This window comes from Pseudophryne corroboree, chromosome 5, assembly GCF_028390025.1.
Source record: "Pseudophryne corroboree isolate aPseCor3 chromosome 5, aPseCor3.hap2, whole genome shotgun sequence".
Taxonomy (NCBI): domain Eukaryota; kingdom Metazoa; phylum Chordata; class Amphibia; order Anura; family Myobatrachidae; genus Pseudophryne; species Pseudophryne corroboree.
Window position 1 is genome coordinate 600,580,700 of NC_086448.1, and position 21,521 is coordinate 600,602,220.

A 21,521-nucleotide genomic window follows, 5' to 3' on the forward strand; every position below is an offset into this window, starting at 1 on the left:
CTGCTGCTTATCGCACTTCCGCCGCAGGGGAGATCAGGTCCGCAGCAGGGGAGCCTGAAGCACACAGGACACAGGATCAGTGTCTCTCCATACTAGCAGCATAGTGTGGGCGTAGTGGGAGCCACGAGTGCCACTCTGCCTACACCACGCCCACTGTATGGAGACACTGACCAGTGACTGCTCAGCAGGCTCCACAGGTGTTCCGCCCCCTGCTTCCTCTCCCCGGACACTGACAGCCGTGTGGGTACTGCGGCTGCGGGGGGGCTCGTCATGCTGCAAGACTGAGGGACTCACTGCAGGTTATTTATCCCTGACACCAGAGCAATGACTACTCAGACACCCCCCCTGCGTGCAGGACAGCACTGCAGCGGCGGCCGGCGGGAGGCAGGAGGAGGCAATGAGAGTGGGCGGCGGGCAGTGGCCGTGCGGGTGGTGCTGCCAGATGGTGCGCCCACAGTGCAGTTGCGCTGTGTGCAATGCCCCTCTGGCACACACCTAGTTACGGCTCTGGTGATTACTAAAAGAGTCTGCATTAAATAGAGCAGTTAGGTATTTAATTACAGGTTTGACATTTTATTGGCTATATAAAACCGTGGACACAAAGGAAAAAACCTAAACTATTTCATACGCCTATTTTATTCCCTTGCAGCATGCTGATAGTGATGGTCGGGATTCCGGCATCTGTGTATTGATCCCCTTTCGGATTCTGCCGTTGGCATTCCGTTTGACAGGATTTCAATGCCGGTATCTCATGTGCCGGGATCCCGACCAGCGGGACTGTAACCACATCCCGGTAGGATAGCCTGGTCCCACACATCAAGAGCTGCCATCCCTCCCTTGCTACCCAAGATGAGCATACTGTCAAAGTCCATACACCATAGTTCCTACCCTCCATGAATATCTGGGAGACTCCGGAAACTCAAGAAGCTCTTCCAGAGTACCAGGAAAAGTAGGCAAGTCTCCTGGAGAATCCTCACTTCTGCATACTTCTGAAGTGAGGTTGGCGGTATGGGTGGCTTGATGATGAGATATGCACTGACTTGAGTCACCATGGCCCCAACCCTCTGCTTCACAATGCTGGCAATCGATGCTGAGCATAACGGGGACAGTGCTACACGCTCCAAGAGCACCACCCAACATAATGCATTTCTAAACCTGGATCTCCCAGGCATCATGGAGGCCCTTCAATTCAGCCCACTTCTCCAATGAAGTTAGCTATTTCAGTTGGCTTGATGATATAATTGACTTTAAATTGTGTTGTCATGTCCCTGCTTCGCTATGCCATAAGGACCAAAATAATACAAACTCAGCACCACCCCTTACCAACCACCATACCACCCACCTTTCTGTATATTACCCAACAGTCCTCCCACACGGTTGCGTCCACCCGGAACTGCCATAATGTTGGCAACAAAGACCTGTATGCTATTCCTTTTGTGTGGTATGCCAACAACAAATAAATTAATAAAAGTCTGCATAACTGTGGTAGCACTAAATTAATGTATAACAATCATCAAACCAGCACACAGGGGGGAAAAAAAAACATTCTTGAGTGGAACTCCTAATAGCACTAAGGTAATGGATTTAATTGTAGCAAGGTCCCTATCCGTTTGGCATTCATACATTCTCTCTATGTTGTAATGGTTTACACCAGTTTCCTCGGACAATCCATAAATATACAGGTAGGTTCATTGGCTTCTGACCAAAAAGAAAAAAAAAACCCTAGTGTGTTTCCATGTGATAGGGCATATAGGAGTCTATTCACTAAGCCGTGGAGAGAGAGAGAGAGAGAGAGAGAGAGAGAAAGTACCAGCCAACAAAGCTCCTGTCATTTTTCAAACAAAACCTGTATCATGGCAGTTAGGAGCTGATTGGCTGGTTCTTTCTCTCTCTCCACCGCTTAGTAATATCCCTTTTACACTGACAATTTTAAAAGGGTACACTTACAATTTCCCGGGACGAGCATCCCGGGATTTCAACCCAGGTCTCGACCTGGGTTGAATCCGGGACCATCCCGGGAAGCTGTGCAGTGTGAACGGGTATACCGGGTCAAGGCGACCTGGCACCCGTTCTTTGCATAGGAGGAGGCGGTGCTTGGAGATTATCTCCAAACACCGCCTCCGGTAGAGCAATGACGTCACCGACCCGGCAATATGCCGGGTCGGGCCGCTAATGTGAAAGGGTCATTCCCGGGAATGTGTTCCGGGAAATATCCCAGGACACATTCCCGGGAATGACCCGAGCCTGTGAGTGTAAAAGGGTATTAAAATTTAATAGACCCATAAATTGCAAGCTCTACAGGGGAAGTGCCCAAGGAATGATGAGAACGACTATTCACTGTAAATCTCTGCGTAATACGTCTGCATTATATAAATAAATCATTAAATAAATTCCTGATTCATCTACAATAAATGTGGTGTCAAGCACCTTTTTACTCAACAGAACCAAGAAGCATTTTGGATAATTCAAGGTAGAGATTTAGATTACTGAACTATTTATGACAGTCACTGCATTATGACTAATGAATAATACTTGGCAGTTAGCTATTGTTTCTTTAATTGCATCAATAAATTGAATGGGCCGTTCAGGTTTAGCAATTTAGCAATTCAAATTGTTAATAATTTTGTGACCGACATCTATAGAGTGTAATGCAATGGACAGACACTGTTAGAGGTAGTATACGTCAAGTAAAAAAAAAAACCCATAAAAACATTGTATTAATATCAAATATAATTTTGAAAGCAATCTTTGCATGTTACATTAGGGGTGTATTTGTATTTTATGAGCACAAGTTTCTAGATTTATCTATTAGGGAATGGAAGAAAGAAGAGTCCTTTGGGCCATATAACCACACTGTACCTTGCTATAGATTAATCAGTGTGCCTTACTGGATGAAAGTCTGTGCTGTCATTTAATAAGGTTACACATAGAAAATGTATGGTAGGACATAGAAGACTGGAAAGCCAGGAAAAGATAAACGACTTTAATCCAAGCACTGAAGTATACCTGACGTGAGCATAACCTACATGTACAAAATTGGCCACAAACAAAGGACAGGAGACATGACTTTCTACAATTTACAAATAGGATGACATTTAAAGCAGCAACTGTATAAAAGCGTCAAAACTATACACAGCCATTTCTGGGTTTTAGGCCTGCACTTCTAAAGCTAAATATAGAAAACAACTGACAGCACTTTGTATACTTATAGCTTGCCTATGTACTATAGAACTACAACTACCAGCATGCTCAGCTGCGGCTACAATTTATTTACCTGGAAAATACATAGCAAAAAGTTCCTTGCAAATGTCATGGAGGCCACCACCAAACAGGTGAATGCGATTCAATACGGTCTAGAACATATTTAGGTTGACGAGCAGTATCTGGGAGCGAGAATAAATACAGTATTATAAAATGATCGCAACTAATTCAAAAGTTTAATTGTAAATAGAAATTGAAGGGGACTGTCTTTGATAGGCAACCTGACATACTTTAAGAGATGCATAAGCAACTCTCCAATCTTTAAAAAGTACTAATAATTTAAATAATGAAAACACAGCCAAAAACACAACCTGGACACCTCCAGCAATCTTCCTAAAATGCCATCACATGCTCCTACTTGTTGTAAAAACCCTCCCACTTGTACTCAGGTACCACAAAACTCCACCACATGCCATCCACGTAATGCAGATTCTTCTCTAAAGTATAGTAATAAGAGGTGTTCCCCCCAGGATTAATGCAGGGCACCGATGTGCTGGGGCAGGTAACGCTCATGCGTGAAAATGGGATGCACCGCATGGGGAGAAGGCGTGGCCCTGCCAGTGTCGCTATTGGGGTGGTCCAGCCCCCACTACGTCCCTAATAAGGGCATGCTCCAGCTGTGGCGTTACTGATAGAGCCATGCTTAGCACCTACGGAGTATAGATCGAGTCCATTGGAGCCTTGCACTTTAAAACCTTTAGTGTGTGTATGTGTGTGCTGGCTCCTCCCCTCTATGCCCCTCCTACCAGATTAAGTCTAGGAAAACTGTGCACCGACATACCACGAGAGAAGGAATAATACAACAGCGGTGAGGCAACAAGCCAACACACAACCATAACTGAAAGCAGGGCGCTAACCAGAACAGAGGATAGCAACACCAACCTAACCAGGATAGCAAGGCTATCCCAACAACAAACTGGGACCGCAACGCTGGGCCGACCAAATACTTACACAGGTAAGCAGGAGTGAAGCACTGAGGCGTGCGCCCAGTATCCACTACGGACTACGAGGCAAGGAATTACCGGTAGGTATTAAATTCCTATTTTCTCTAACGTCCTAGTGGATACTGGGGTTCTGTACTTTAGTACCATGGGGAAGTCCCAAAGCTCCCAAACGGGTAGGAGAGTGCTGAGACCCCTGTAAAAAGGTCATCCTTGGCCAAGGTATCGAACCCATAGAATTTAACAAACGTGTTCCAACCAGACCAAGTTGCAGCTCAGTACAACAGCAAGGCCGAGATACCCCTGGCAGCAGCCCAGGAAGAACCCACCGACCTCGTTGAGTGGGCCTGTATAGATGTCAGCAAAGGCAGAGCCACTGAAGTATAGACCTGTTGAATAGTCAACCTGAGCAAGTGAGCAATAGATTACTTAGAAGCCGGTCGAGGAATCTTGGAGGCGTCATAAAGGACAAACAGCGAGTCAGATTTCCGATGACGAGCCGTCCTTTTGACAAAGTTTCAGAGCCCTGACCACATCCAAGGACTCAGGACCAATGAAAGCGTCAGACAACACTGGAACCACAACAGGTTGATTCACATGAAAAGCTGATGCTGCTTTAGGCAAAAACTGAGGACGAGTCCTAAGTTCCGCCCTGTCTTCATGAAAGATCAAATAAGGGCTCTAACAGGATAAGGCCCCTAATTCAAAGACACGTCTGGCAGATGCTAATGCCAATAACATCACCGTCTTCCAGGTGAGAAATTTTAACTCCACCCTATGCAAGGGTTCAAACCAGTCTGGAAGAAAGGACAGAACCACATTGAGATCCCACGGAGCCGTGGGAGGTACAAAGGACGGTTGCATATGAAGAACACCTTTTTGGAAGGTTTGTACTTCCGTCAACTTGGCTAGTTGTTTCTGGAAGAAAATAAAAAGTGCAGAAATCTGTACTTTGATAGAACCTAAATGTAGGCCCATCTCCACTTCCGCTTGCAGGAAAAGTAGAAAACGACCGATTCTAAATTCCATGGGAGACACCTTTCTACTTTCACACCAGGAAACATACTTTTTCCAAATACAATGATAATGTATTTTGACGTCACCATCTTCCTGGCTTGGACCATGGTGGAAACAACCCGGGACGGAAGACCTTTTCTTGCTAGAATCTCCCTCTCAACTTCCAAGCCGTCAAACGTAGCCGCTGTAAGTCTGGAGAGGCAAACGGACCTTGCTGAAGAAGATCCTTGTGGAGCGGTAGAGGCCAGGGATCCTCCAGAGCCATGGAGAGGAGGTCCGAGTACCACGCCCGCCGAGGCCAATCCGGGGCAATTAGAATTTCTAGAATGCTTTCCCTTCTTAATCTTTTTAGAACTCTTGGGATTAGCGATAGAGGAGGGAACAGATACACAAACCGGTATGGCCAAGGCGTCGTCAGCGCGTCCACTGCCACAGCCTTCGGGTCCCTTGTCCTAGAACAGTAACGGCATAGCTTCTTGTTGAGACGAGAAGCCATCAGGTCTATCTTCAGACAGCTCCACTGGTGATTTAATTGTTGAAACGCCTAGGGATGGAGACCCCATTTGCCCTGATGGAGGGTCGTGTCTGCTCAGAAAGTCCGCTTCCCAGTTGTCCACTCCTGGAATGAATATGGCAGAGATGGCCCTTGCGTTGGCCTCTGCCCAGAGGAGGATTTTTGACACCTCTCGTATCGCTGCTCTACTTCTAGTTCCCCCTTGCTGGTTTATGTACGCTACCCCCGTGGCGTCCGAATGCACCTGGAGACGGGAAGCTTGCAGGGGACATTTATCGTCAGAGTAGATTCCTGAATTTACCATATACCCTGGAACTGGGCCCTTTGGGTCACAGCCCCCAACCGCAGAGGCCGACATCCATTGTCGGTAGAATCCACGAGTGGATATTGAAAGTCCTGCCTTCTACCAGGTGAGGAACTTGTAGTCACCATAACAGAGAAATCCGGGCTTTCGGTGATAAGGTCACTACCTGATGCATGTGAAGGTGAGACCCCGACCATTTGTCCAGCAGATCCAGCTGAAAGAGCCGGGCATGAAATCTGACGTATTGGATTGCCTCATAAGCAGCAACCATCTTGCCCAGCAAACGTATGCAAAGATGTATGGACACCTTGCGAGGACGAAGCACTGAGCAAACCAAAGCCTGGATGGCCAAGGCCTTGTCCATTGGGAGAAATACCTTTTGAGATACTGTATCCAGCATCATTCCCAGGAATTGGAGACGTTGGGTCGGTTCTAGGTGAGATTTCTGGAAGTTTAGAATCCACCCATGATCCGTAAGCAGCCAAGTCGTCAGATCGATGTTGTGCAAAAGACGCTCCCTGGACATAGCCTTTATCAGGAGATCATCCAAGTAGGGGATTATGTTGACTCCCATCCTGCGCAGTTGCAGCATCATCTCCGCCATGACTTTAGTGAAAACCCTCGAAGCTGTGGACAGGCGGAGATGTGTAGGTAAGCATCCTTGACACCCAGGGATACTAAGAATTCCTCCTCCTCCAGAACGGACACTACTGCCCTCAGGGATTCCATCTTGAATTTGAACACCCGCAGATATGGGTTTAGAGACTTCAGGTTTAAGAGGGTCGCACCGGACCGCCCTGTTTTGGAACGACAAAATGACTGGAGTAAAAACCCCTTTTGTGTAAAGGAGGAGCTACTGGAACCACCACACCTGTCTGCAAAAGTTTTTGAATTGCCTCTTGCAAGGTAACTTTAGCATCGGGCAAAACTGGTAAGCCCGATTTGAAAAATCTGGGACGAGAAAGTGCTTGAAATTCCAGCTGGTATCCCTGGGAAATGAAATCCCTCACCCAAGGATCCCGGCAGGACTCCGCCCACACGTGGGCGAAGTGTTGAAAGCGAGCACCCACCTGAAAGTAGCCCTGGAGCTGAGGCCAACCGTCACATGGAAGGCTTAGCGGCAAGGGATCCGGCAGTCTGGTCCATGGATGTAGCAGTTGCAGGTTTACAGGACTTACCACGCGATCCTCTTGTGGTGGTGGAGACTCCCCGGCCCCTGCCTCTGAACCTTGCCACACGAAAGGACTACAAGGAGGGTCCTGTGTAAGAATGTCTAGCAGGTGGCGCAGCCGACAGCAGATAGGTAGACTTACCCGCCGTTGCCTGGGAAATCCATTTATTCAATTTGTCCCCAAACAAGGTTTCACCTGTAAAGGGAAGATTTTCTACACCCTTTTTGGAATCAACATCCGCTGACCATTGACGCAACCACAGAGCTCTGCGTACCGCAACTACAATAGCAGTAGTGCGGCCATTTATCTTACACAATTCCTTTATAGCCTCGCTCATAAAATTTGCAGCAACCTGTATGTGTTGTAACAGAGTAACAACCTCATGCTGGTGCAGATTGTCTAATCCATTAATAATATCGGACCATTTGACCATCGCCCTGGAGATCCACCCACAAACTATTGTGGGGCGCTGTGCTATGACTGCTGCCGTATAAATTGCCCTGAGAGTGGTCTCAATTTTACGGTCAGCCGGCTCTTTTAGGGATATAGCCCCTGGCACCGGCTGTACCAGTTTCTTAGACAGTCTAGACACAGACGTATCTACTGACGTGGGGTTTTCACATACCTTCCTGTCATCAGCTGGGAGGGGAAAGGTAGCTAAAAACCTCTGAGGAATCTTACATTTTTTATCAGGGTTTAACCATGCTTCCCTGGCCAGGGAGTTTAACTCCTTAGACACTGGAAAAGTTGCTGAGGTCTTAGGTCTAACATTAAAGTACAACTCCTTATCCGGTATGTGAAGAACCTCTCTCACAGCAAAAAAGAGGGCCTCCACCCCAGGGGACAGAGAGCTGTCCTCATCCATATCATCATCATCATCCACATCAGGCTGATCAGAATCAGACTGGAGCACCTGTGGCAGTGAGCGTTTACAGTATGTGAAACCACTACAGGGGGCTAAGAAGCCTTCTTGGTATCTGCTGCATTGACCACACAATCAATAGAGTGTTTTAACACCTGTCTCTCTCTCTCTCTCTCTCTCTCTCTTAGCTGCAGCTAATTCTGAATTTACATTCTGAATCATGCTTTTAAAACCATCCAGCAAGTCAGGTACCTGAGAACTGTGTCTCTGTGGAGATAAGGAACATTGTTCACACATGAGTGACCCCGCTGAAGATAGGGTTGAGTTACAAGTAGCACACATTACCATGTCAACAGACATCTTACACAACTGTAAAACAGCGCAGGCCACTGACCAACACCTCCGCACAGACCCCAGAGAGCCCCTGTAGTGACACTGAGGAGCGGACACCAGCACACAAACACAGCAGTACAATGTTTAACTAAGTGTATGACCTGACAGTAGTGCAGCAGCGCTACTGCTGGCGTGCCCCCTTATTTCTATGACCCCCTGGTACCAGCACAGAGTCCTGTAGCAGCGTGGGTCTCTGGAGGAGCAGCGTACATGCAGCTTGATGATCCGCAGCAGCAGGAAATGGCGCCTTGCCGCCGTAGGTCCCCCTCGGGGAAGCCCCGCCCCTGTAATGGCACGCGGTCCCTGATCAATAGATTATATTGGCCATGTTACTTAAACATAAGAATATGCATACAGTACACACAAAGCCGTGTGACAGTGAGCACTGAGGGGCATCAGCCCTGAGCCAGTATGTCCGAGGCAGGCACCGCAGCTCTGGGCCCGTGACCGCAGCGTGACTTGCCGCCAAAACTGCACCGGGGACCCGCTAACCGGGACCCCGGTGTAACACTCACCGCCGCACCTTGTACTTCGGCATCTGTTAGAGGGTGGCGGCTAGCTGCTGGTGTGGGCACACATACTAACGATGTGTGATTAGTACCTCAGGAGCTCAGTGTCCTGTCAGCTGGGATTACGAACCATTAACCCCTGGTTGCTAACCAGGGCTACCTGAAAATAATAAACTAAAATAAAAACAAAGGAAACTCTCTGGAGCTCCAGAGAAATGCACCCGGCTCCTTGGGCACATTTTTCGAAACTGAGTCTGATAGGAGGGGCATAGAGGGGAGGAGCCAGCACACACATACACACACTAAAGGTTTTAAAGTGCCAGGCTCCAGTGGACCCGCTCTATAACCCATGGTACTAAAATACAGAACCCCAGTATCCACTAGGACATTAGAGAAAATACCACTAACTATACCAATAAGTTTACGTAAAGCCTAAGTAGGCCGAGGAACACTTAAGCTACATACTCATGATATAGTCTGTCAATATGGACAGCTCAAATCAAAATGGGCCTGAAGCAGTATGTATGTGTAGGCCTCCTCTAACCTCGTGCAAGACGAGACGTATCAGACATTAGATAACTGTTTGAGATGTCCATATCACAAATAAGCTTCTTGTTATCATTTATTTAGCAGTCTATAAAATTAAATTAGAAGTAAATTGGTTTCTATGAGCAACTTCTCCACATTATCTCTCTCTATGGTTTAAAACATAACCTGCCAATGACTAACTTTCCTTTATGATTAAAAAAAACTTGACGAAGACTGAGCTTATCGGCTTTCAAACTTCCTGAATCCCCTCACCTTCCCCTATCTACTTATAACACCCCACCTCCTTTCCCACAAGTCAGCTGCCTAGCTATCCTCAACCTCTCCCTCTTTAAAAGACCCACATGTCGCTTCCACCTTCATAATGTCTCCAGGATCAGACCATCTGTCCCCTCTGGATGCGCCTAAACCCCTCATCAACTCACTGGTCATCTCTCCACTGGACTACTGCAATCTGCACTAATCTGTCATTCCCTACTCCCATTTCTCTCTGCTCCAGTGTCTCCTGAACCCCACTGCTAAGATCATTTTCTTTCCTGCCACTCTGCATAAATAAGTACTGTACTCGGATTGTGCAATACCTGCCACCACCTAGGGCCCGATAGCACCTAGACGCCGGTCTGCTACAGAGCAGGGGAGGGTCAGGCCGCAAACAGGGGGGTGGCATAAGCATGTGCAGCGACGTACTAACGGAGATGGGAAGGGTGGAGCCTGACTACCTTTGTCACTTACGGACAGTCACAGACTCAGAATCTGTGACTACATCTGTGACTGTGTGAGCGACACAGATAGTGTCCAAGTCCAGTGCCGGGGGGGGGTAATTGGTTTAGTTGGGGAAATTCTGTGGATTTTAAAACATGAAATCTGACAGCACAATTATATTGTAAATTAAGCTGTTAGAAGTGGTCACACATCATGAAGAATAGTGCACAGTGATGTAGGAAACACATCTTAAGTATTTTCATCAAGACGTGGCATAATATTAATTTACATCTGATAAAAAGTATCCATGAGAAATGTTACAGCAAGCAATCCCAATAAGGAGGACACAAGTCAATGAAGAAAATAATCGGAACACACAAGTTGGACAGCAGTCATCCTAAGCTAATGGCACACGCAAGATGTCTTTAATCACAGCCAAATTACTGTTACTTACCTATTTTAAGTAAAGGCTGTTGGTGAAAATCGAAAACATTACCCAAGCGTAAAATAGAATAATAAGGTTTAATTTGAAGAAGAAAAAAGAAGGATGGCCATGATTTTTAACATTTCTTCACAAATCAAGTTGATGAGCAAACATCTTATTAGTATGCACATTACTATAAAATAAATAGAAACAAATGCTCTTGGGTATTTGTAAGGCTCCTCTGTTGACACTATCACTGTGCAAACGAATAATGATCAATATTCCTGATCGCAATTTGAAATATGGATTAGCCAATTTAAATAGCATAGTGTAGGTGCATGTACTGCCGCTGTCCTGCTTCCGCTATTGTGACCAACAGTAGAGGAAAGTTGGTGAATAAGAGCATTATTCAAGTTTGTTAGCAAACCAAAAAAGTTGGCAACTGGGCAAAACCATGTTGCACTGTAGGGGGGGGGGGGGGGGGGGCAGATGTAGCATATGCACAGAGAGTTAAGGTGGGTACACACTAGTAGATATATCTGCAGATCAATTGATCTGCAGATATATCTATGGACGGATCGGGCAGTGTGTTCAGCATACACACTGCCCGATCCGTCGGGGACTGACGTCATGAACTGGGCGGGCGTGTACACACGCCCGCACAGTTCAGCTGTCAATCACCGCCGGCCGCCGCAGCATGTGTACGGGCGGTCGGCCGACCGTCCCGTACACACACAGCGACGCGCCAATATATCGGTAGATATATTGGCCGTCGGCTGTGCTGCGCGGCCGACGTGATACGTCTGTGAACGACGGAGTTCACAGACGTATCGGCCGACGGTCCCACGATATGTCGGCCGTTCAAGAGAATGGCCGATATATCGACCAGTGTGTACGGGCCTTTAGATTTGGGTGGGGTGTGTTCAAACTGAAATCTAAATTGCAGTGTAGAGATTAAGCAGCCAGTATTTACCATGAACAGATACAATATATCTCACCCAAATCTAAATCTCTTTGCACATTACTTCTGCCCGGATCTATGTGTTTTTGTTACCACATAAAGTGCATTTTATCAGGAAGGTGAAGAAAGTCCCAGATGAGTGCCGGCATCGGGGCTCATTGGATAGCCCCGGGCGGGTCATTAGCCACAGTAAATTACCTTGGCAATTGAATATCCTCCTAAGATTCATATTTATTTATTTTTATTTCACCAAGTGTTTAAATAGATGGTTTGATTCAAGCTCTTCTTCTTTATTCTACATCATAGTAAAAGCCATGCCTCCCAAATGCCTCAATTTAAGCAAAACATTCCGACAAGGAGAGCTCAAGACCATACATCCATGGACAACATTGTCCTGGTCAGGCTGGAAAGTAAGCACGCAGAGTGTTCAAATTGTGTATTTAAGGCAGGGTAATCCAGCACGACAGAATAGATGGACATGAAGGATGATCGTGCCCTCTTCTCACGTACTTGCCTTTTTCCCCCCAATTCCCAGCAAAAACTATTACAAAGTAAAAACCATTATTCTTTAATTTTACCAACTAAAATGGTCTGTTGCGAAAAGTATGTCAGAGGCTTTATCCTTGTTGATACCAATGGGAGCGGTTCCTTACCATTTTAAAACCCTGAAACTGAAGAAAAGCAAAGAACCTACAAAACAAAGAAATGTATGAACATGACCGTATGATTCTTTGTCATACTCTGAGATACAAAACAAATCTACTGTTGCCCTTTTTTTATTATTAAACTTATTGCCTCTGATTTTGCAAACGTAAACATTTTCAAGCCACATATAATATTCTCCACCCCCCACTTTAACTACGTGTCTGACATGGCCACATCAGACTACGCCAGCTATGCTTTCCTTGACACGGTCATATCTAATGCGTAAACAATAACTATTTAAAACTGATTCAGTATCAGTTTATCAACAAATCTACATATTTGTTAAAAAGATTATACTGAATCAGGTTTAACAAGCTATTGTTTACATAACTTGATTAAAAAAAAAAAAACACATCACTTTTGGGAACTTTTTTAGAAAAAAATATTAGTCATATAGACACACAGAATTTGACAGGAAATACAGATGTGGCCTTTAGGCGATGCGTGGACACAACTCATGGGGGTGTGTCGAAAGTCAGGGTGGGCGTGGACTCGTGGCACTCCCCCATCAGTCCTAGAGACACACACTTTGAGCGGGGGGTGGCAAAACCAGAGAGCCGGACGCTGCACTGCATGCATCCTTCCCGGCTCCCTGTGGGACCGGACCATCTGCCCTTCTGGCATATGCCAGAAGTGCCTCAAACCCTATTGGATCATTATTTCTTTGTACTAATTTCGATGGTCTACCATTGGTGAATGGTATCCTGGGGACACGTGGAGGACTCATCTGCCGTTAGTAACTATTCCTGGGGACGCCTGGCTGATATTTATTAAAACGTGCATTTGTCTACTTCCATCTGTAGACCATTGAAATTGGTGAGAGTCCACCTGTTCTATTATCTTGTATATTGTTTTTTTATTAAAAATCCTTTTAATGGTATTGCACTATCAAGACCTTTATTATCTACATATACATTGTACATGAGCTGACTGGGAGAGAGACTGCACTCTATAAGGACTGGAGGATAAGCATCTCGTGAGTCGGTGATCCGCTTCTGATAGAGCGAATTAAGTCTACCATGTGTAGGCCACATGGTTGAAGACATCACTTTCTTTTGACGTGAGTCAGCCTTTTGAAAAGCCTCTAGGAAGCGCCCGTGAATTGGTGTGGTAATTTTCTTTGTTTGCGGTGTATTTGTCAAGTGTTGGTGACACTTTTTACCAAGATATCCAGGCTGCTCAGCTGGCGCATGAGAGTGTGATCAAGATTGATGTTTTCCACTATTCTACAATAGTACACTATAACAAAGAAAGAACAAGTGCCAAATTAAGACACAGCGCCCCCTATTGTCCAGCTAGTATGGCCATCCTTAATTTGTCTGATTACATTCAAGAAATCATGAGACAATTATCCGACACAACAACATATCAAAAATTAAAAACTGACCCATCCATACGAATCAAGAACAATTTTGAGAAACTTCTTAACAAACATCTAGAATCTGGTGGCATATCCAAGGGTGAATTTGAATACCTCAACATAGAGAATCCTGTTACACCCACCATCTACGTCCTGCCAAAAGTACACAAGAGCCTCACTACACCTCCCGGACGACCTATAATTACCGGAACGGGCAGCTTAACATCTAATCTATCAGCAATGGTAGATCGTTTATTACAACCCTCTGTTATTCAAACCCCTTCCTTCATTAAAGACACCAGAGACGCAATTAGGAGAGTACAAAGGATCAATTGGAAAGTGAACACCTTTCTGGTAACAGCTGATGTCTGTTCACTTTACACCATCATCAAGCATGAGGATGGCCTCAAAGCAATTAAGTGGTTCCTTGACCAGACCCAATACACGGAAGAAAGGAAAAGTTTCATTTTAGAAGCCATCAACTTCATCCTCATGAATAACTTCTTCTTCTTCAATGGAGAATACTTTCTTCAAAGCAAAGGCACCGCTATGGGCACTCGATTTGCCCCAAGTTACGCCAACCTGTTTATGGCTTATTGGGAATCCATCACCATCTACCCAGGCGTAACTTGGGGTGAACAACTTAACGATTGGGGTCGATATATTGATGATGTAATTTTCACTTGGACGGGAGAAAGAGAAGAACTAGAATCTTTTTGTACATCTCTGAACAACAATGACAACAATATATTATTTACCTTTTCAATCAGTCAAAACGAAATCAATTTCTTGGACCTTCAAATTTACATCAAAACTGGATCAGTTCACACTAGGACATATCACAAACCTACTGATACGCAGAACTACATAGCAATAAACAGTGAACATCATATCAATTGGTTGAAAGGGATCCCCAAGGGGCAGTTCATAAGAACAAGAAGAAACTGCAGTGAACTTCCCATGTGTGAATCCCAAATACAGAGTCTCAAAAAGTTGTTCTTGGAGAAGGGATATAAATCAGAAGATATCGAACAATCTGCACAACAAACGATGTCAATAGAAAGATCTACATTAATAGAGGACCAGATAAAGCCCCCGAATGCCCTTAAGGAGACACAGCTGGCATTCTTTTCCAATTTTGATTCAGACCACAAACTATTCGAACAAGTCATAAAAAAACATTGGCACATATTGCAAGGTGACCCTATCCTGAAGAAAATCATTCCATCTGCACCAAAATTCGTTTACCGCAAGGCTCCGAATTTAAGAAACCATTTGGTGAGAAGTGCGCTACCCTTTAAAACATCAAATCCCATAAGAACATCTGGTTTCCACCGATGTGGGACATGTATTGGGTGTAGAAACATCAAATCTGAAAAATCCAAATTTACTGAAGTCAAAGTCAATGGCACCAAGATGAAAATTCGTGACTTCATTACCTGCAACACCACCAACGTAGTCTATATGATTACATGTAAATGTGGGAAAACATATGTCGGCAGGACGTCGAGATCATTAAAAACCAGAATAGGGGAACATTTGCGGAACATCAAAAAAGGTCTTACAACTCACCACTTGTCAGAACATTTTAGAATTGAACATCAATGTTCCATAAACTCCATTTCCAACTTTATAGGTCTGCGCCACATTAAAGCCACGTGGAAGAACCGCAATTTGGAGACAAATCTCGCGAAAGCCGAAATGAAAACCATATTTAATTTACAAACCCTCTTTCCCACTGGTCTAAACAGGGATTTTGAAATCAAATGGTTCCTCTAAAGATTAAAATTCCTTAATTCATTTTTAGCTCCCCTTTTGATAACTTTATTGTTTGCTCATTATCTCTATTTCTATCTTTTCTATGTACCGGTACTGAGGCCAATACCAAGATGAACATCTACAATACGTTGTATTTGGAACTTTCAATTCAGCAACTTCTATGGACACACTAATGGGGAGAAAGAAAAAAAAATAAAATTTTTTTTTTTATTAATATAAAAAAACGTCATTTCCGGTTCCGGCGGACGCAAGATCACTTCCGGTCGGCTGGTGGAACGCACAGGAGTGTCACTTCCGGTTCCGGTAATTGGCGGACAGGAAGTGCTTTACAGGAGGCCATTTCACTAATTGCACACCTTATATAAAGACACTAAGTTAGCACTGGAGACATACTACCTTGAAAAAGGGACTTTGATGTCCCGAAACACGTTGGTGTCTGCCTACCAGTGCTCTGGACTTCCAAGGACGTTTTTGAACTCAGTTTATACCACAGGGAAAATCTCGCCTTCCGGAGCCTTATGCAGGGTATCTTTCCTGGGTATACCTTGCATATAACACCTGCGGCTCCGGCCACCATCTTGGTAGGATTCTCTGTGTTATCTACTTCCATTTTATATGTGTTTTGATTTTAAGTGTTTGTTTAAATTAAAACAGAGATTGTTTTTACATAACACTAGACACATGCCTTATTTCCTACCAATCATGGCTCAATCATAATGTTTTATGTGGGTGTTATCTGACAAGCGCCAATCAGGAGTAGTCCTCTTTTCTGTATTGCATATATCCAAGTATATCTCCCCAAACTGCATGGTTTGCTGCTGTTGCAATACTCAAAAACACCCTTCTCAACAGCTGAGGCTTAGCCCATTAGACATAATTTTCTCAATAACTTGTGATCTCTTTCTGGAGGTAGAGACTTGATAAAGATGTTAATCATGTGTTCACAGTTGGATAGTACTGTTAAGGGGGATATCGGCATGAACGCTCCGTATGTAGCCCCCTCAGCGATAGCGATGCGCGGCCCCGCACATCGCTATTGCTGCTGCTATATTGGCCTGCATGTAGGCCAATCTAGCGGGTCGCTCACTTCACCCGCTGGGTGAAATGAGCGGCCCCCGTCTCCCCCCGCACGCTCAGCACAGATCGCGCTGTGCTGAGCGGCAAGAGAGATGTGTGCTGAGCGGTTCGCTCAGCACACATCTCTCCTGCATCGGCCCGTGAGTACTGGGCTTAAGTCAAGAAGACCTTTTTCTTGTAGATCTCTCAAGAAAGGATACTTCATATCAATGTGCTTTGTTCTCAGGGTTAACTCATTCTGTCTGTAGTAGTGTAAGAGCTCTTTGGTTGTCTTCAGAGAATGGTGTCAGGTTGGTCTGTTGTTCCAGGTTGGCTAACTTTTGTATCAGCTACTGTATCACATCTTTACTTCAATGCATCACTGCAACATTCTGTCTCTTTTGAAGAAAGTGTTACAGATGATGGCTTTCTGCTAATCCAACTGACTGATCCTTTATAGAATAATATTAGAAAGATCAGTGGTTACTAAGCAGTATATAAACCCAATCTGCACTTAGAAATCTGGTCAGGTTGCATTTATCAATTACTGGAAGCCTTAGCTGAAATTCTGTGTACCCTTCACAGTATTCCAATCCATTTGGCATAGCTTTAGGACTCTTCTACTAAAATCGTCATTGCTGCTATAATACCAGGTCAAATGACAGCAGTAATATAGAACCATTTTCCTACTGCTTTTCTGTACCTGATGGTAAACTACTTTTGCTACTCATCTTTACAAGCAGTTTTATGTAAGTGCTTATTGTTTTTGCATTTTGCCTGAGTGATCTTCTGTTTTATGATTTTTATTTAATTCTCAATTTGAATACACAAGTGTAGTGACATCACTGGGGTCAGTGACACCCAATGCACTGCATAAACCCCGAAAATGGGGCATGTCATCGGGAGAAGGGAGAGTGGCCTTGAGTGGGAGGGGGTGGCCCCATGACACCCCCATTTTCATCCCTCCAGGGGCATTCCCATCACTGTCATAGTGCAGCACTCGGCTGCTTGTCACTATGGAGGACCAGAATTTTGTTGTCATCCCCTAGAAGTATGCTCCCCCCGCACTCCCCTTAGTGATGTCATTGCACAAATGAAGTTTTATGTTTGACATCTTTAATTCAAAATCCTAGTTTAGGGGCTTGGACTACTTCAAATTCATCCACTTGTTTAAAACCAGATATTGTCCAGATAAATGAGTAGATGGACCATCTATCATTCTAATTGTTAAGCAGGATTCCGATTACTCCTCCAAAATTCTCAGTTTTCCAGAAAGACCTTCATATATTTAGATATCCCATGCTCTCCATTCTGCTACAGAGTCAGACAATATAGACTTATGAAGATTGCACATGTTATTTGTTCCATGTAAATATCCTCCTTTAGCTCACAAGAACATCAAAATCGTTCACATGCATTTTATTTTTTTTAGGCTGCCACTATAAGCGAAGTCTTGATTGTAGTGTTTGACAACTGGAGAAAACGTATCATTATAAAGTTCCATACTTCTAGGAGTATCCTTTGGCCACTAGTCTGACTTTGTGCCGTTTAACTTTACCACCTGTTTTATGCTAAACTATGAATAACCAGCTTTTCTCTCTGCCGGCAATTCAGTGAGTATCTATAGTTGGTTGTTGTGCATATGCTTTTATGTTCTCTCCAGCAGATTTTGTCCTTCTGCTGGCTTTCTGTACGAAACATGGAATACTTGTAACAGCTTAGTGCGTGTGTCTCATTACTCCCAAAATACAGACTCTAGCCAAAAACCTTGCCAGACCTTTGTAACCACAATCCTTTTGAATCTACCGTAGGTATTCTGTATAATGTATCTATTATGGATAGGTGTTACCATATTGAAAAATATTATGATTTTGGAAAGCATCAGTTTAAGCCTAATTGCTTTGGGACTGTGCAGACAAGGGGCTTTATGCAGCTACTTCCCGGTGAGTTGGAGGTGAAAATTTAAAACTACACTGGCGTGTTTTGAAGACTGCCAGCTCTGACACCAAGGAGATCCTGTGTATCAGTATTCAGACAATGGGGACATGTTCCATACATTAATGTTAAATTAACGATTAATTTATGTTATTGGCGTATATTACTTGAAATACAGAGTACTGCCATGCTAATTTCCTGAGCAGTGATTTAGCTTCTCTTGGGAGAACCATTGTTTGAAACAGATATCTCCAGACATTGTGGAGCTGCTGCTGCTGCTGACAGGGAAGAGACTGGCTTGGGATCAGTAAGAACACATGCTGTTTCTTTATATGCTGGTGATTATCTATAAGCCTGTTTTCACAAATCCTAGTGTTAATACCACTTCAGAAGTGGTTTCCTTGGCATTAAATAAATACACTGTATTATAAAGAATAAAAAATGGGGCCCTTTTATAAAGACTCTTCCACTTCAACTTAAGATAATATCCTTAAGGTGTTTGAACATATGGTGTGGTACTTAGTGATCAAAGGTAGGTTGAGTAAATATTAATGATCATGTCAATTTGAGCTGCTGACCATTTTCCTTTTTCTTCCTTACTCCAGATTAAATACAGTGTTAAGTTACTCACATACACTTTGCAGATTGCACTGGAAGCTTGCTTGTACTACTCTAATGAACTATGCATTTGGGCTCATAACCTATTGCAGGATATGCTTGTCAACACGCAGGGAATGTTGTAGAATAAACATTACTATAACCAGTTTATGTAAAACTTAACAATATAAACTATAAACAAAGACAATTTAATAGACCAATCAAAGTGAAAAACACGTGGCGCTACTATAAGCCAAACATACTTCGTACGTATACAAGGAGAAATTTTCATACAATATAACCAATGTTTACAATATAAGTCCTTCTGTTGAATGGGATCACTTTCCCCCAATAATCTATAAATTGAAAACAGAAGAAAATAGTGCAACACCAGATGGTAATCAGCCTTATAGATCCTTTTATTAGTTCCACTCACACAGATGTAAGTATATTGTGCATATCATCCTCATAAGATGTGGTCCCACACTTCAAAATAATTCACTGGAGGACTGGAAACTTAGCAAGACAAATATATGGTGCAGTACAGTCTTATATAAAACAAAATTTTAATAGACAATTGCACTCACATAAGAAATATCAATAAAAGCATATATCACCAAACAACTGGTGTTTCCAACTGGATGTCCCGCTATTCAAGAGTCCCGGAAACCTGCTGCTGCCCGATGTTAGAATGGTAAGATGTACTCCCTCAGTCCCGGGTACTGTGGATGTAGTTATCAGGGTCTCCTGATACTGGGTCCAGTGGTAAATGTCCCTTTGCTCAAACGCGTTTTCAGTCACAAGACCTTCCTCGGAAGCATGGCCACAGGCAATTTAAGACACAGCATATCCTACTGTCCCTCTTATATAACTTCACAAGCAGAGCTCAGACTGCAGCTGCTACTTCAACACCTTTTAGTGGTCACCAATTTCTCCATACACAGATCGGTGTCTAATTGGGATCCATGTATATGTATGTTAACCAATGAGCTGTCATCATCACACTAGTAATACTAGCAGAAGACTGGATGTGCCAAGAAACAGCTGAATGCTGTCAAAGTCAAAAATATTACATAGAGAGAACATACAAACTACACACATTTAAGTCGCTATACTTGCAAATATGCGCAGCGAGCACAGCAATATATGGTAACACACGCATTTGCTCAGACATGGCACGGAGATGGATTCGGCGCTTGTTTCATACAGTACATGGTTATAATAATGTCGGGCACCAGACATCATGGAGATTTAGAATTGGCTGATGAATTGATGTCATGAATGTGTATTATTTGAACAGAACCAGATGCGCCCGTCATGTTTGGTATTGAAGCAAGCAGATTGATGTGTGGGTTAGTTTGAGGCTTGTTGTGAAGTTGTGGGACATTGCAGCGGATAGATATGATTATATGTATAAAAGCTAAGATCACTTTGTTAGAACAATGAATGATCAAGCCAACCCTTTTGCCAGTTTTCAGGGCTGAACCTGATCAGCATATACAAAGCAAGAGCGACCCCTCCCCCAGGGACTGGTCAAACAGGAAGGGAGTGGCTGGCCAAAAAGAGAGTTCAGTGGGCTGTTTTTGCTTGGGGCCTCTGAGGACAGATATACTGTAACTCACTCACACAGCTACCTTACACACAGCAAGCATGGCTGGATCATCACCAGGCTCCTTACAAAAGGCTAAGTATCATAATCTCAATATCTCATGGCTGATTGGCATAGAATAGTTTTAAATATGTTTGTGTTGATACTCTGTGAAGTCTGTGATGAATTGGAACAGTAGACAATCTGTAGCATAATATTTGTGGTATTTGTTTGCCTATGGTGATTTAAAATAGATTGTGCTGGTTTGTTATAATATATCTTGTTAATCATGAATACCACCATGCAGTACTTTTTGAACATGTGCTTGTAGCAATGGCAGGCTGATACTTGTGGGTACCTGGTGGTCTGGTCTTGTGATAGCTCATATGCTCTGGTTATTGAGATACTGTGTTTGCTTGAAATTGTGAAAGGTGATTTAGATGGTTTGGAATTGTAAAATCAGAACATATGCATTGTTTTGAGGCTTGGACATTTTGGAATAAAATGGAGTCTTGTGTCTTCTGCTATGTGATTGTGGTGTAGCAGAGAGTGCCATGTGTTTAGACCTGCAAATCTAAAATGGCTGCTGCCGGGTGTTTTCCCCTCCCCCTTTCAACCATGTGTTGCAGTCTTTGGAATCATGGGAGTTTTCTCAAAATGGAGTCTAGCTTCCATCCCATGCGGTATTCAGCATTGACTAACTGCACAGCGGTTGTCCCTCACATGTGTAGTTTTATCTGCAACCATATTGTCTCTTATTTAATGTTATAAGCCATTCTCTCTCTCCTTCCCCTTTTAAAAGTAATTGTGTCTTTATTGTATTTTATGTGTAGTAACTTGGTTAGATATTCTATGTTATTTTGGTAGTGTATAGCTTGTATTGTATTATTCTTTC

General features: G+C 43.8%; 1 protein-coding gene across 4 annotated transcripts in view; it reads right to left on the bottom strand.

Moving 5' to 3' along the window:
• LDLRAD4 (low density lipoprotein receptor class A domain containing 4) overlaps nt 1-21,521 on the bottom strand; it is a 969,790-nt gene that overhangs the window by 565,695 nt on the left and 382,574 nt on the right. For 2 of the 4 annotated variants that reach the window (XM_063923410.1, XM_063923408.1), the window contains one exon: nt 3,275-3,383. The exons of the other annotated variants lie outside the window; for them this stretch is intronic. The gene's annotated coding sequence lies outside the window, so the exon portion shown is untranslated. The remainder of the gene's footprint in view (nt 1-3,274; nt 3,384-21,521) is intronic. 4 annotated transcript variants of the gene reach the window in all.